Genomic DNA, 17217 nt, shown 5'->3' with positions numbered 1-17217 from the left:
TGGCTGGGCCACCAGGATAGCAATCTGTGGAAGAGATCTTATTTTGACCCTATAGTAGGGAATGGTAGAGTATGTCTTCACATACAGGCTACCAGGGGATAGAGGTCTTTTATTTTTAAGGCAAGAGATGACAACAAAGTAGGCAAGTTTTCCCAGTTCTCTAAAAAGGTGCAGGAAGTGTATGTTAATCTGTTTTGCTAAGAGATAAAAGCATCTCTGAAAAAGGATGATAGGGGATGGCTGAAGGACGAGGGCGGAACTTTCCAAAGAGAAAATCGGGGAAATGTATCATAAAAAAAGTCTTTAGGATAACAGATATAATGACATTTCATTAAAGAAGCCTTTCTTGACCACTCTAAACAGGTCCTAGCTCTTTTTTTTTAACATTTTATTTATTTATTTGACAGAAAGAGATCACAACTAGGCAGAGAGGCAGGCAGAGAGAGGGGGAAAGCAGGCTCCCCACCAAGCAGGGAGCCTGACACGGGGCTCGATCCCAGGACCCTGGGATCATGACCTGAGCTGAAGGCAGAGGCCCAACCCACTGAACCCCCCAGGTGCCCCAGGTCCTAGCTCTTTTATTCTCCTCAGTGATCCTTGTTTATTTCCTTCCTGTCACTGAGCATTATCAAAATAATATTTGTTTACTTTCCTTTTGCTCCATAAGAAGTGGGATGATGTCTGTTTTGTTTATCACTGGACATGTAGAGGTAATACACCTGTGCCTGGGGCATGCTAGAAGTTCAACATACACAGTGTTTGTCAGATGAATGGATGAAAGGAAATATATGAAATATATGTAATGAAATATACATAATATATGAAACCTGTTTCATATATTACAAGGAAATAATGAAGATCTTTAAAAAGGAGTGAAGTTGAGGACGAAGCGTGAGCTCAAGGGATAGGTGGCCTCAAACAGCCCTAACACACGGCAAACTCACACAGCCCCTTGCTGGCCATAGGCAGTGAAGCACTCAGTGCCAAGAGCAAATTTCTGACCAAAGATGGAGGAGCCTGGAGGAAAGACAATTATACGGGGTTTCAGAATTCTTTGAATAAAAATTGGTGAATTGAAGGAGGAAAGGAAACACATAAAATCACACTTGTGTGTGGATGAGGTTGTAGATCCAGGGGAAATGTGCAAGTCAGAGACATGTACAGATCCAGGCAACTAGAAGGATCGGACACATTCTTGAAAGAGAAGATTCTAGAAGTTAAAAGGAAAATAATGAAAACTTGAGGATAGTGCAGTTATAGAAAATGGCTGTCAAATATTTATGGGGAGTTCTTGGTAATTGGAAGTGTACAGATATTGTAGTTAAATAATTTTTTGGTATTACAACTTACATATTTAAAATACAAATATGAAAAATGGTGTACCTAGAATAATTTCAAAAACATTATATAAATGTAGGCAATTTTTTTTTCTTTTAAATCCCAGCAGTGAGGAAAATTGATCATCGATGTGAGTGTCCCCTGGGGGGAGATGAGGCACCGTTGTCAGTTGTGCTGTAGGCATGGGATTCTTTTTCTCACAGAAATACTCTAAGTGAAGCAACAAAATGTTCAGTGCAGGAGATGTTCTGTAGAAGCAAGATAGAGTAAAATGAAATACCAGTTGTCAACATATAGTTTGCATTTTTCCTCTGAATCTTACGTCTAATAATGTTTTCCTTTTTTTTTTCTGTACCAACTTTTTAAACTTAGTGTTCAGTTCTTTCCCTGATGTATTCTGTAAACATTCAAGAAAGAGTTAATATTTGTGAAGCTCTTACAATAGTGCCAGTAAGCAGCTATATAAATATTTGATAAATAAATGCATAATACAAAAATACCCAGCCTTGAGATATGCATTTAGCCTTGAGATATGAATTTAGCTTTCTCTATTATACTTGAAATAACAGGGCTAACTGCATGAAATGGAACTGATAATTTATGAAACCAGTGGAAAGAAGTATGTAAGGGGGTTGGTAAGCTTATAAGAAAGTTAACTGTCTCATTTTCTTATAAAGACCTTCTTTATTCTATGTTCCTTTTTCATACTTCTCTTCCCCACCTCATGTGTCTTGCCTGCATCTATATTCCTACATCTATATTCATCTATATTATTATTATTATGCATCTATATTATTATAGATGCATATTATAATTGTTATTCCTGCATCTATATTCATTTTAGCGCTCTAGAAAAACAGGATACAGTTTGAAGATTATTATTATTTATTATTATTATTATTATTCCTGCACCTATATTCATTTTAGCGCTCTAGAAAAACAGGATACAGTTTGAAGAAAATGGATGCTTTGTCATCAGCAGATGAACCAAGACCAAATTCATGTCTCCTCATCGCCAGGCCTCTGACTACATTAAAATCCTGCTGGTGAACCATGAGAATTGTTTCCTTCCCAGCTGGTTGCTGTCTAAACTACATTTAGAACTCTGCAATGTGTGCCTCCGGCCGTGCATTTCTTCTTTCTGCCCAAATGTGAGAGGTGGACTGAAGAAAGGGGGAGGACCCAGAGGCAGGACTATCCCGCCCGCCCCTGCTGGAACGGGAGTCCCTGTGGTTCACTCCTAGCCCTTGCTCATCACGTCCACCTCTCCACCTGTGCAGCTGCCACCCCATTCTGCACTGGCTTGTTTCTGGCCCTAGCTCCTACCTAGTGTTTGCAGGCAGAAACCATGTGTGAAAGGAATGAGTTAGGGAAGGCGGAGGAGCCACACATTCGAGGGACTGGTGTGTAATGAGGTTGTGTGCCAAGTGACTTGGAGGGGCAGCTCTTATACCTCTGTGAACCACCACCCTACTGACTCCGCCTTGGAGAACTAGTATTTCAATCTGGCTTACTTAGTGTAAAAAAGAGGATTACCGGAACACCTGGGTGGCAGTTGGGTAAGTGATTGTCTTCTGCTTGGGTCATGATCCCAGCGTCCTGGAATTGAGTCCTACATGATGCTCCTTGCCCTGCAGTAAACCTGCTTCTGCCTCTGCCTGCAGCTTCCCCTGCTTGGGTGTGCATGCTTTCTCTCTCTCTCTTTGACAAATAAATAAAATCTTAAAAAAAAAAAAAAAAAGGAAAGAGGATACTTCAAATTTTCACATAAAATGTTAAATTAGAGAAGAATTGATTTCATTGAATTAGTCAAGAATCAGTCATAGGATAATTAATAATATAAAGAGTTTATTTCTAAGATAATAGCAACAATGAAATACTAAAAACTGTATTTTGCTCCAAAGTGAAAGGAAGTTCCATGAAAGAGTTTTTTAATTTGCTGTTCTTTCCTGCGAGAATTACTGTGCGTGGGCAGTGCATCCAGTCCATTCTTCCACAGAGTAATCACCGATTATGCCTTAAAAAAAAAAAAAAGTTCTAGCCTGAGCGGCTTTTCAGATGCTATTTGAATTCTCTGGACCTCAGCTTTCTCATTCGTGAAATCAAAGGTTTAGTCTAGACAAGGGGTGAGGAAACTTTTTTCTGTAAAGGACCAAATAGTAAAGGCTTTGTGGTCCACAAAGTCCCTGCTACAGCTCAAGTCTGCTGCTATAGCATGAACGCAGGCAGACAAGAAGAAAAAGACTTCAGGTAGCTGTGTTCCAATATAACTTTATTTACAAAAACAGGCAATGGGCCAGATGTGGCCCCTGGGTCTTAATTTTCTGACCCCTGATCCATATCATCCACTTCCCAAGTGTTCCCCGGAGATTTCTGGGGCTACCATAAGGGAAGAAGGAGGAGTTAGGAACCTGAGCAGGTGGGATTCTGTGGCTCTCACGTCCATATCAACCACAGCAACTCTTTTTTATATTTACAAATAAGACTATTTTTAAAGCATCTTTATTTAGAAAGCATGTAAAGAAAACATCAACTCTGGGCACCTCGGTGGTTCAGTGGGTTAAAGCCTCTGCCTTCAGCTCAGGTCATGATCCCAGGGTCCCAGGATCAAGCCCTGCATTGGGCTCTCTGCTCAGCGGGGAGTCTGCCCCCGCCCCCCGCTGCCTCTCTGCCTACTTGTGATCTCTCTCTGTCAAATAAATAAATAAAATCTTTTTAAAAAAAAGAAAAAGAAAGAAAACATCAACTCTGTAAAGTTCCCTTGAAAATTATGTGCTTCTCAGTAGTGTCAATCACTCTCTTGCTTTGGATGGACAGCCTGTTCCCATCCTACCCCCTGACGATCTGAGGGTCTTCAGATTTCCCGTTCCAATTCAGAGTCCTCCCTGGATTAGACTCCTATATTCACTTTCCTCCTGGATAACCGTCTCTGTTGGAAGCTTCCACAGGTACCTCATAGTCAACACGTTCAAGATATAACTATTTTTCTTTTCTCTTTCTTTATTTGAGTTAATGGCTCCAAGTTTCCCTCTGGTGATAGAAACCAGAAACCTGAGACTTTCTTCTCCCTCTTCTTCTCCACTGAAAAAATCAGTAACCAGTCTGACAGATTTTATCTTGTGATTACCTCCAACTGATTTAGTGCCTGGGTCTCAGTTCAGACCGCCACTGGCTCTCATCTGGGTTATCATCCAACGAGACAAAATGAGAGAAACAAGGTGGGGAGCCAACTGGTTTTGACCATCCTCTTCACCTGTGACAATGGTCTGTCTAAAGTACAGATCTGAGTTAGAAACTTACCCAGTGAAAATTCTTCATTGTTTCTACCCCATGAAAGAGAAAGCACATATCATTCAAACTGGAATTAATCCAAAGTTGTCTAACTGACCCCAGTTAGATTAGGTGGAACCACATGAAACAGTCATTTCTGTAGGACAAATGGTCAAATACAGCAATTTGTTATGATTCACCTAAAACTCTGACCTACTGTCATTTTCTCACTCACACTTCACATGAAAGGGTAAATTCTTTTGCTAGAATGCACATGCCCACCTTCCTCACTGGCCTGATCGATTCATACACAACTCTCACATCTTAGTTCTGGTGGGCATTTCTTCTATATCTTCTCCAAACCGCCGACTGGTAAAAGGTTCCCTCTCTGTGTTCCCATAGCAACCTGCGCAAAGGCCAGCAGGAGCATTTAGGCACTGGGTTGAAATGATCTGTTTGTGTTCCAGGCTTCCCCAGGAGACATTCAGGTCTTTGAGGTCATCTTTGTCTCCCCTCTGCCTGGCATGATGCGTTCCATTTCTTGAGCTGAATCTAATGGAACAAAACTAGCAAGTTCTTAGCAAATACTGATCATTAATAAATTAAACGTACTTTGGGGATTTGAACCTGACTAGTGTTTTCATATGCTAATGCATGTGATTTGAGGTGTGAAGCATTAATTAAATGAACAGGTACCTTTGAGAATTGAAAGATAGAATAGACCAAAGACCAATACTTTCAGGCACAATATTTAAATCCCACTAAAGGATTTGAGTAAAGGACTTCCTGAATTCTGTTGTGAGAGAAAAGCATTTTTATAGTATAAATAATGCAAACTTTCATTTCCAAGGTCCCTGAATGTGCTTCTTCCTGAATCTTCTCTTTAAATACACGTTTGCACTGATGAAGATGAAATATTTCAGTCCCCGTCTCCTAAAGAAAAAGAAAAAACATACTGAGAATATTGTAGGCAAATAGTAATATTAGTTTAGATCAAAAATAACTCTCAATTGTAATTATAGCAACTCAGCTGTGGAACTATATGCAGTGTGGGAACAGACGTATATATTGGGCTGTTGGCGGAGGTAAGCAAACTTACTCATGCCAGGAGAGAATGTTCCCAAATAAAGCTCTCCTGCCTGGTGGGGAAGTAGGCAACAAACCAGCCAGCAGACACATCTAATTGGTCACAAAGTTATGCAGAGCTCCTAGAGAAGAGAGCCAGCAAGTTCATTTTGAGGGCCACAGCCTGCCACCCTGTGGCTAGAAACATGCGACAGTTCCACGAATTTGAGGAACTATAGTGAAACAACAAAAACTAGCAGGCTTAGACAGGGGACAAATATTGAACACCTCTCCTAGATACTGTGCCTGATGGGGACTCTTACAGATAAAACCTCCCTGTGGCATCTTTCCCTTTTCTTGAAATGCCAATCCCAAACATTAAGCCATCTCGCTCCCGTAAATGTCAAGAGCCGTGTCCCTAACACAACACCAGGCAAAGCAGTTAGTAAAGGTTTTTCAATAGTCAGAACTCTCTTGCAGAGGAACAGGAAATGAAACGCAGGAAGCGAGAATGAGGACCTGGTACAGAAACTCCAGGAGAACATCCCGGTTGCCACACATCCTGTGCTCTGAGAGGGCTTCATGCTCTGCATCCGGAAGCTCCGTGTGGAAAATGTATAGAGGATGGCATGGCTCTTACTGTGATCGATGTAAAATCTAAATAGAGTGCATGCTGTTTTTCTCTGCTTCTTCCTCTTCTTCCCCTCTTGTTTCAGAATTCTGTGGCTCAGCAGAGGAAGCAACACGACCTTTCCAAGCTCTGCTGGATAGAATCTGAATTTACTCCCACATCTGGCTCCATATCCATAAGGAACTCATAGATATCCCTGCTTTTCCTTTGCCTTCCTTTGGAGTTTCATATGTCCTGTGCCTTATCTAATGATAGTGGTAGTGATGATGATGGTGGCCACAGTGATAATGACGTGTGTTTAGCCACTGTTTACTGAACATCAATTATATGCCCCACAGTACTTTGAAGAATTTACATATGTCACTTAATCTCATTTACTCATGATCTCATTTTTAGTGTCTGCATAAGGCACTGTCTTAGGTATTATCATCACTGTCTTTTAAATGAATAAGTGGTTGGTGAGAGAAAGGTTTGGTCACTTCAGTTGTCGTATCGTCAGTAACTAGCAAAGCTGCATTTCATTTGCATTCTGTTTGATCTCAAAGATCCATCTAATTGACACCTTTTCAAAAATTTTTTATTTTATATCTTTTCAGTGTTCCAGAATTCATTGCTTATGCACCACACCCAGTACTCCATGCAATACGTGCCCTCCACAAGGCTCACCCAACTTCCCACTCCCTCCCCTCGAAAACCGTCAGTTAGTTCCTCCGAGTCTATAGTCTCTCATGGTTCATCTCCCCCTCCAGTTTCCCCCAACTCCCTTCTCTTCTCCATCTCCTCATGTCCTCCGTGTTATTCCTTATGCTCCACAAATAATGGAAACCATATGATAATTGACTCTCTCTGCTTGACTTATTTCACTCAGCATAATCTCTTCCAGTACCGCCCATGTTAATACAAAAGTTGGGTATTCATCCTTTTTGATGGAGGCATAGTACTCCATAGTGTATATGGACCACATCTTCTTTATCCACTCATCTGTTGAAAGGCATCTTGGTTCTTTCCGCAGTTTGGCGATTGTGACCATTTCTGCTATGAACATTGGGGTACAGGTGGCCCTTCTTTTCACTACATATGTATCTTTGGGGTAAATACCCAGTAGTGCAATTGCAGGGTTATAGGGAAGCTTTATTTTCAATTTCTTAAGGGATCTCCACACTGTTTTCCAAAGTGGCTGCACCAACTTGCATTCCCACCAACAGTGTAAGAGGATTCCCCTTTCTCCACATCCTCTCCAACACACATTGTTTACTGTCTTGTTAATACTTGACACCTTTTGTTGCACGTCGTTGCATGTGGTTCTCCACTGTCATCCCTTTTAGTTCCTTTCATTCGTGAGTTGGCTTCCTTGACTTTTCTTTCAAAGTATCTGACATATTCCATTTAGTACTTTTGTATGGCTATTTCCAAATTTGCCTTTCAATTCTAACACTCATTCATGGCACATCATTGCTTAGACTTCTCAGAGAATATTCTCATAATATATTTTTCTAGAGTTCTATAGAAAGACAGCATCTGGTCATTTTTCTCAAACCTTTACTAATTGATATGCTTTTCATGTATTTTTTAAAGATTTTATTTATTTATTTGACAGACAGAGATCACAAGTAGGCAGAAAGGCAGGCAGGGGGTGGGGAAGCAGACTCCCTGCTGAGCAGAGACCCCCCCCTGATTCAGGCCTCCATCCCAGGATCCTGGGATCATGACCCAAACCGAAGGCAGAGGCTTTAACCCACTGAGCCACCCAGGTGCCCTGTTTTTCATATTTTTGAAATCCCACATAATTTGTCTTGCTCTCTAATGATATAATCATTATGCCAAATTTCAATCTTCTCTATAACAATATACTAAGGAAATATAAATAATATGTCTTTGAATTTTTTTCTTTTGTTTAAAAGATTTTATTTTTATTTTTATTTGACAGAGATAACAAGTAGGCAGAGAGGCAGGCAGAGAGAGAGGAGGAAGCATGCTCCCTGCTGAGCAGGGAGCCCGATGCGGGGCTCCATCCCAGGACCCCGGGATCATGACCTGAGCGAAGGCAGAGGCTTTAACCCACTGAGCCACCCAGGCGTCCCTGAATTTTCTTTTTTAAAAAAATATTTTATGTATTTATTTTAGAGAGAGAGCACGAGTGCAGTGGGAGGAACAGAGGGAGAGAACATCCAGCTGACTCTGCACTGAGTGCAGGATCCAACATGGGATTCGAGCCCACAAGCCTGAGATCATAACCCAAGCCAAAACCAAGAGTTGGACACTTAACCTACTGACCCATCCAGATGCCCCATGTCTTTGAATTTTCCTGAACTGACTTCTCTTATATCTCCTGAAGAAATTCATTTGATATCTCTGACTCACTTGTTAGGGAGGTTTTCAGATTGTTGCTGCAGGAATATCAGAGAAATAAAGGGTTAGTATTCATCTTTTGGCATTTAAACATAACTTTCAATAACACATCTGAAAGGTAATCATTTTGGAGAAAGAAAGTTATAAAATTCCTCTGTCCTCACCTTTAGTATATCAAAAATCAGGCCCGGTGTAGCTGTTCATAAGGATTTACTGAAGGAAAGTCCTGCTCTGGCAGAAATAAGAAGAGAGGAAAGACTTCCTTCTTCTGCTGGGAATGGGCTTCGAGACAAGAAGGGAGACACAGATGGTGGTAGGGAAGGAATCACATGGAGGAATCCTACTTGCCTGAGCATGCTGGGAAAAGGGTACAAAACGCTAAGAAAAGCCAGACTTGTGACCACTTCCACTGACATTCAAAGACATGATGGAGATGATGGAGAGGTACCAGCAGGAGTGAGCTTAAGAGATTGTACCTTTTATCTAAAATAGTCAAACTCATAGAAGCACAAAGCAGAATGATTGTTGTCAGGGCTTAGGGAAAGGGGGAATGGGAAATTGCTACCGAGGGGTATAAAATTACAGTTAAGCAAGATGAATAAGTTCTAGAGATCTGTTGTATAGCCTTGTGTTTATAGTTAATAATACTGTATAGTACACTTAAAATTTTGCTAAGAGAATAAAACTCATGTTATCATTCCTTTTTTAAAATTTAACTTTCTTTCTTCAGTGTTCCAAGATTCATTGTTTATGCACCACACCCAGTGCTCCATGCAATACGTGCCCTCCTTAATACCCACCACCAGGCTCACCCAATCCCCCAACCCCCTCCCCTCCAAAACTCTCAGTTTGTTTCTCAGAGTCCACAGTCTCTCATGGTTTGTCTCCCCTTCTGATTTCCCCCAATTCACTTTTCCTTTCCTTCTCCTAATGTCCTCCGTGTTATTCCTTATGCTCCACAAGTAAGTGAAACCATGATAATCGGCTCTCTCTGCTTGACTTATTTCACTTAACACAATAAGAAAAAGAGGTAATTGCCTCAGTTTACACAGAATATTCATGGGATACAAACGTGTCCAGGTCCTGACTGAGAGGAGCAGTTTTTCTTAGAGCATCACTGGTCTGTCCAGCCTGGTGTTGGGAAAATGAGGCCCCTGAGAACGAGGAGCCCAATGACCAAAGACCATGCGGTCATTCGTACTGGAAATATTTCTCCAACAGGTCAAATAGGATCCATTTCATCTCAGTATTCCCCAGTGCGAGGAATGGGCTGAGACCAGCTACTCTGCAACAGAGCTTGGCAAGCTCTAGAGGACTCTGCATGAACTCATGCCTTCCCCATCCGCCCAGGAGCCAAGAGGTTACAGGAACCGCATATATACCTCTCCCACATACATAAAGTCATTATGAAAAGGATCAAGGAGAAGTAAAGATGTTTGAGAGACTAAGCAATTCTAATGTTGAAGCCAATTTGGTCATTATAGAAAAAAAAAATATGCTCAAAAAGGAGGAAACAATATTCACAATCCCCTTATAATTAGATAACAACTTTTAACATCTAGGAGCAGATTCTTTTCAATGTAATTTACTAATCAATACCCCCCAATCTCTCTCTATTCTCTCTCTCTCTCTCATTGTTCTGCCACTTGCTACCTATGTGGCCTTGAGAACATTCATCATTTGTAAAGTGAAGGTAATAGTAAAAGTAATATCTACTTCATTACTACTATTACTACTTCTACTTTAGGATTAAATATGAAGATGCATACAAATGTTAGTGTCTAGTAAATATTCAACAGATTTTAGATGTTTAATTGTTTTGTAAAAACTGAGCATAAGATGTATTTTTAAAGAATATATGCTGAATATCCTTTTATATCAATACATACTTTTCCTGTAACATGACTCTAAAGAATTGAATAGTACTCGAGGATATGACTGGGCCAAAGGTGATCTAACCAAACTTTTTTGTTGGGCATTTAGGTTACTTCTGATTTCTCATTACACAAAAATAATTCTCATGTGAATATTCCTAGGGGTACATATCTGGAACAGATCCTTAACTGTTTCTTTAGATTAAATTTCCAAAAGTGCAATTTCTTAGTTAAAGGACAGGCAAAATTTTAAAACTTGGAATACATATTTCTAGATAGCCTTCCTGGAAGACTGAACTCAAAATTAAAGTGCTTTTTTTTTTTTTTTAAAGATTTTATTTATTTATTTGACAGAGAGAGAAATCATAAGCAGGCAGAGAGGCAGGCAGAGAGAGAGAGAGGGAGAAACAGGCTCCCCGCTGAGCAGAGAGCCCGATGCGGGACTCGATCCCAGGACCCTGGGATCATGACCTGAGCCAAAGGCAGCGGCCTAACCCACTGAGCCACCCAGGCGCCCCTAAAGTGCCTTTTAACAAATTCCACAAGAACATGTCCAGCCAGCTACATACAGATCCTTCTTCATCCTGACAATGTAGCTACAATGCACAGCAAGATAAAATTCTGCTCTGAGGTTAAGATACTCCACTGGGAACAACAGGACTGACATTTACATTTCCAGATAGAGTGGAATCTGAGAGAAGCGGGGAAGGAGATTCTCAGTTTACCCCCATGGTCTTTGTGGCGGCTAGCCAAATGTTAGGCACAACAGATGCACCTGTCTTTTCTTTGTAAATCAATTTGTAAAGGCTCTTGTTTGAAAGATAACTGCATTTTAATTGGCTAACATTCTACATCATTAAGTTACCTTCTGAAAATGACATGAAACAAACAAACAAAGGAACAAACAAAAAACCCATTACCCTAAAAACCCCTCTGGTCTTGAGTTTAGTTCTCACCCCCGCATGGATCATCATGGCCATGACTTCCTTAGGGATTACTCACAGGAGCAAGAACAGTCTGCTTCGTGCATGGAAAGACTGAAAGCCACTAATCTATGGAACTTAATTTAGAAGCAACCTGCAGAAGATAGTTAGCAACTAATGAAGGCTAACTGAACCCTCCCTGGGGATGGCTCTCCTGGCTTAGATAGAACTGTGCAAAGCCTTTCTTTTGCATCTGTTACACCCAGGAGGCCAGAGAGGGAAAGACCAACATGAGACAAATAGAGTCAGCTCTTCTGCCTCCTTCCCACTGCCCTACTTACAAAAGGAGTTCAGTTCAGTCTCAGAAACTAACACACACTTTCTCAGCTGTTCATGGTCATTCTCTCTAGCTTAGAGCCCCATGGCACAGTCATTACCAGATTCCATTACTTTAGCCATCTTAGGACAAACCCTGATGTGGGAAGATACTTAGCTATAAAACGACGATGGTATCTTGGTTATTTGATTCAGAGGTTTTAAAGAAATTTCTATATTAGGTTTCTTTGGCAGTAGAAGGAGTGGCTTGATGGTATTAACATTCTTAAACGCATGAATAACTTCAGCAAGTTCTTTTTCTTTCCAGTTTTTTTTTTTTGAGAAATAATTGACATACTCCACTGTATACGTTAAAGGTGTACAGCAGGATAGTTTGATTTACAGATATTGTGAAATGATTACCACCTGTAGATTCTGCTAACACCCATCTTTCATATAGACACAATAAAAAGAAAAGAAAGAGAAAAAGAAAAACAATTCTCTTTACGGTGAGATCTCATAGAATTTACTCTCAACAACTTTCCTATAGACCCTGCTGCTATGTTAGCTAAGTCATCATGTGGTACATGCACTCCTACTGGTGACTTAAAAGGTGTGTACCCTTTGACTGGCTTCTCTACTCCCCACTTCCCCCTCCTGCAACAAACTACAAATCTAATCTTTTTTACTACAACTTTTCTTTTATTCCATATGTAAGTGAGATTTTTTTTCAGTCTGATTTCTTTTCTTTTTTTTTTTTTTTAAGATTTTATTTATTCATTCATGAGAGATAGAGAGAGAAACAGAGGCAGAAAGAGGCAGACTCCCCACTGAGCAGGGAGCCTGATGGGGAACCTGATCCCAAGACCCAGGGATCATCACCTGAGCTGAAGACAGATGCCCAGCCATCTGAGCCACTCAGGCACCCTGATTTATTTCCCTTAAGTATAAGGACTTCAAGGTTGTTGCAAGTGGTAGAAGTTCCTATATTTTAATGGCTGAGTACTATTCCACTGCATAAATAAACTGCAACATCATCATCCATTAATCCATTAATGGACAATTAGTTTCTTTCCATGTCTTAGTTCTTGTAAATAGTGCTGCTATGAACACAGGGGTTCAGATGGCTTTTCAAGTTAGTTTTTTCATTTCCTTTGGATATATTCCCAGAAGTGAAATTGCTGGATCATATGGTAGTTCCATTTTTAATTTTTTGAGGAAACTTCCTAATGTTTTCCATAGTGGCTGCACCAATTTACAGTCCTACCAACAGTGCACAAGTGTTCCCTCTTCTTCACATCTATGCCAGCATTTGTTCTTTCTTATCTCTAATAATAGCTATTCTAATAGGTGTAAGATGATACCTCTTTTTGGTTTTAATTTACATTTCCCTAATGACTAGTGATGTTGATCATCTTTTCATATACTTGTTGGCCTATTGTATATCTTCTTTAAAGAAGTGTCTATTTGGGTCCTTTGCCCACTTTTATTTTTTATTTTTTTATTTTATTTGTTTATTAATTTTTTGGTGGGCGGGGGGAGATAAAGCAGAGGGAGAGAAAGAGAGAATCTTAAGCAGGCTCCATGCCCAGCAAGAAGCCCTATGCAGGGCTCGATCTCATGACCCTGAGATCATAACCTCTGCTGAAATCAAGAGTCAGATGTTCAACTGACTGAATCACTCAGGCACCCCAGCCCATTTTTAGATTGAGTTACCTTTTTTTTTGCTATTGAATTGTATGAGTTCTTTACATATTTTGGATATTAACCCCTTATCAGATATGTAGCTTGCAAATATTTTTTCCCACTCTGTAGGTTATCTTTTCATTTTGTTAGTGACTTTTTTTTTCTCTATAGAAGCTTTTTTACTTGATGTGGTCCCAGGTATTTATTTTCAATTTTGTTGCTTGTGTTTTAAGTGTCACATCCAAAAAATCATTACCAAGACTCATGCCAAAGAGCTTTATTCCTGTGTTTTCTAGGAGTTTCATTGTTTTGGGTCTTACATTTAAGTCTTTAATCCATTTTCAGTTAGTCCTTATGAGTGGTGTAAGATATGAGTCTAGTTTCATTCATTTGCATGGGAATATGCAATTATCCGTGCACCCTCTATTGAAAAGACTGACTTTTCTCCTTCAGGTATTCTCAGCTCCCTCATCAAATATTTGTTGACCATATATGCTTGGGTTTCTTTCTGGCTCTCAGTTCTGTTCCAATGGGCTGCTTGTCTGTTTCCATGCCAGTGCCATACTGTTTAATGACTGTGGCTTTATAATATAGCTTGAAATCAAAAGTATGATGCCTCCCGCTTTGGTCGTCTTCGAGAGAGAGAGAGAGAGAGAGAGAGAGAGAGAGAGAACAAGAGGTGGGGAGGGGCAGAGGGAGAAGCGAACTCCTCACTGAACAGGGAACCTACTGTGGGGCTTGATTCCAGGACCCGAGTTAATGACCTGAGCTAAAGGCAGATGCTTAGCTGATTGAACTATCCAGGCGCCTCTCCTTCCGTCTTCCTTCTCAGGATTGTTTTGGCTACTCAGGGTCTTTCGGGTTCTGTATACATTTTAGGATTGTTTGTCTACTTCTGTAAAATATGTCATTAAAATCTTAATAGAAATGAGACTGAATCTGTAGATAGCTTTGGTAGTGTTGATGCTTAAATATTGATTCTTTCAATCCATGAACACAGGATACTTCTCCATTTATTTGTGTCTTCTTCAATTAATTTTATTAATGTCTTGTAGTTCTCAGAGTAGAGATCTTTCACTTCTTTATTTAAATTTGTTCCTAAGTATTTTATTGTTTTTGATAATGCTATCAATTGGGATTAGCTTCTTTATTTCTTTTCAGAAAATTTGTTGTTAGTGTATAGGAATACTGTTGATTTTTGTATTCTGCAACTTCACTGAACTTAGTGATTAGATCTAACAGTTTTCTGGTGGAGTCTCTAAGATTTTCTCTATATAAAATCATGTCATCTGCAAATAGAGACAATCTTACATCCTCCTTTCCAATTCTGATGCCTTTTATTTCTCTACCTTACCTGATTGCTTTAGCTAGAACTTCTAGTACTATGTTGAATAGGAGTGGTGAGGGTGGTCACCCTTGTCTTGTTCCTGATCTTAGAGGAAAAGCTTTCAGTTTTTGACCATTGAGTATGATGTTAACTATGGGCTAATCATATGTAGCCTTTATTATGTTGAGATACATTTTTCCACTCCTTATTTTTAAGAATTTTTATCATGAATGGATGTTGAATTTCGTCAAATCCTTTTTCTACATTTACTGAGAAGATCACATGATTCTTTAATTTTATTACTGTGATTTATAACTGTAATTAATTTGCATACGTTGAACCATCCTTGCATCCTAGGGATAAATATTACTTGATCATGGTATATCATCCTTTAAATGTGTTGAATTCAGTTTGCTGTTGTAGTATTGAGAATTTTTGCAACTACATTCATCAGGGATCATATAGCTTTGTTTTCTAGTAGTGTCCTTTTCTGATTTTGTATCAGGATAATGCTGGCTTTGTAAAATAAATTTGGGAGTGTTCCGTCCTCTGATTTATTGTAAGCATTTGAGAAGAACTGGTGTTAATTCTTCTTTAAATATTTGCTTAAATTCACCAAGAAGCTCTCTGGTCTTGGCCTTTTCCTCACTGGGAGATTTTTGATTACTGATTCAATCTCCCCACTAGTAATTGGGTTATTCAAATTTTCTATATTTTCCTGATTCAGTTTTTATAAGTTCTATGTTTCTAAGAATTTTTCAACTTCTATGTTGTTTAGTTTGCCCACGTATCATTGTTCACTTTAGCCCCTTATGGTCCTTTGAATTTCTGTGTCGTTAGATTTAATTTTTTTCCCTTTGTTTTGTTCATTTGGGTTCTTTCTCTTTCTCTCTTGGTTAGTCTAGCTAAGGGTTGTCAACTTTTTGTTCATATTTTCAAAGAAACAACTCTTAGTTTGTTTAATCTTTTCTATTGTTTTTCTGTTCTGTATTTCATTTATTTCTGCTTTAATTTTTATTATTCTGCTAACTTTAGGCTTAGCTTGTTTTTGTTTTTCTAGTTTCTTAAAGTATAGAGTTATGGGGGCGCCTGGATGACTCAGTGGATTAAGCCTCTGCCTTCAGCTCAGCTCATGATCTCAGGATCCTGGGATCGAGCCCTCCATCAGGCTCTCTGTTCAGCAGGGAGCCTGTTTCCCTCTCTCTCTCTGCCTATTTGTGATCTCTGTCTGTCAAATAAATAAAATATTTTTTTTTTAAAAAAAGTATAGAGTTATGTTGTTTATTTGGGATCCCTCTTGCTTCTTAAGGTGCTTATTGCTATGAGCTTCTCACTTAAAACTGCTTTTGTTGCATCCCACATGTTGTGGTATGTTTTGTTTCCATTTTCATTTATGTCAAGAAATGTTTTTATTTTCCCTCAAATTTCTTCTTTGCTCCATTGATTGGTTGTTCAGAAGACTGCTGTTTAATTTCCATGTGTTCATGAATTTTACAGTTTTCTTCATGTTATTGATTTCTAGTTTTATGTCAGAGAAGATACTTGGTATGATTTCCATCATTTTGAATTTGCTGACTTGTTTTGTGGCCTAACATATGATCTATCCTAGAAAATGTTTCATGTGCATTTGGGAAGAATGTGTATTCTGCTGTTGTTGGGTAGAATGTTCTATATAGGTCTGTTAAATCCATTTGGTCTATAGTGCTATTTAAATTCCTTGTTTCCTTATTGAATCTCTGTCTGGATGATCTACTTATTGTTGAAAGTTAAGTAGTAAAGTTCTCAACTATTATTGTAGTGCTATTTATTTCTCCTTAAAGTTCTGTTAGTTATTGCTTTATATATGTAGGTGCTCCAATATCAGGTCCATAAATATTTATAATTTATATCCTCTTGATCCCTTTATCATTACGGAATGACTTTCTTTGTCTCCTCTTACCATTTCCAGTTTAAAGTGGAAATTTGTCTGAAGTATAGCATTTTGAGGATTGCCATTTGCTTGAAATGTCTTTTTCTGTCCCTTCACTCTGTCTATATGTGTCTTTAATGTAAAATGAGCCTCTTAAAAGCAGCATATTGTATCTTGCATGTGTGTGTGTGTGTGCGTATTTTAATCCATTAAGCCATTCTATGTCCTTTTTTTGAATTTTTAAAATTTTTTTCTCACTTTTTTAAAAAATTTGTTTTCAGTGTAACAGTATTTATTGTTTTTGTACCACACCTAGTGCTCTATGCAATCCATGCCCTCTCCAATACCCACCACCTGGTTCCCCCAACCTCCCACCCCCCTGCCCCCCCAAAACCCTCAGATTGTTTTTCAGAGTCCATGGTTCACCTCCCCTTCCAATTTCCCTCAATTCCGTTTTCCTCTCCATTTCCCCTTGTCCTCCATGCTATTTGTTATGCTCCACAAATAAGTGAAACCATATGATAATTGTC

Source organism: Mustela nigripes, chromosome 1 (assembly GCF_022355385.1).
Source record: "Mustela nigripes isolate SB6536 chromosome 1, MUSNIG.SB6536, whole genome shotgun sequence".
Lineage (NCBI taxonomy): Eukaryota > Metazoa > Chordata > Mammalia > Carnivora > Mustelidae > Mustela > Mustela nigripes.
The sequence above is the reverse complement of the archived record's forward strand: the minus strand, read 5'-3'. Positions refer to the sequence as shown.